At 59.6% G+C, this 235-nt stretch overlaps 1 protein-coding gene across 12 annotated transcripts in view; it reads right to left on the bottom strand.

Annotated features, from left to right (window-relative positions):
- PHF21A (PHD finger protein 21A) overlaps positions 1-235 on the bottom strand; it is a 268370-nt gene that overhangs the window by 161577 nt on the left and 106558 nt on the right. The gene's annotated exons all lie outside the window — the stretch shown is intronic.

The following is a 235-nucleotide window of genomic DNA, read 5'->3' as shown; positions in this document are numbered from 1 at the left end:
GGGGGTTGGGGGGGGGGGGGGGACCTGTGAAGCAGAGGGGTATGGGAAGAGAAGGGGTTGGGGCATGAGGGAGGTTGGAAGCAAGAGAAATTGTAGGCAAGGGGGACTGAAGAAGTGTGAGGGGCTCCAGTAAGGGGCAGGGAAGGAATGCTCAGAAGAGCAAGGGAGAGCTCATTAGGGTGCAAGAGGGATGGTGAGGGGTGAGGGGGACTGGGGCACAATGAGGATGAGACTG

Source organism: Gavialis gangeticus, unplaced genomic scaffold, assembly GCF_001723915.1.
Source record: "Gavialis gangeticus isolate Ggan-Ray unplaced genomic scaffold, GavGan_comp1, whole genome shotgun sequence".
Taxonomy (NCBI): domain Eukaryota; kingdom Metazoa; phylum Chordata; order Crocodylia; family Gavialidae; genus Gavialis; species Gavialis gangeticus.
This window is presented reverse-complemented; position numbering and strand designations above follow the sequence as displayed.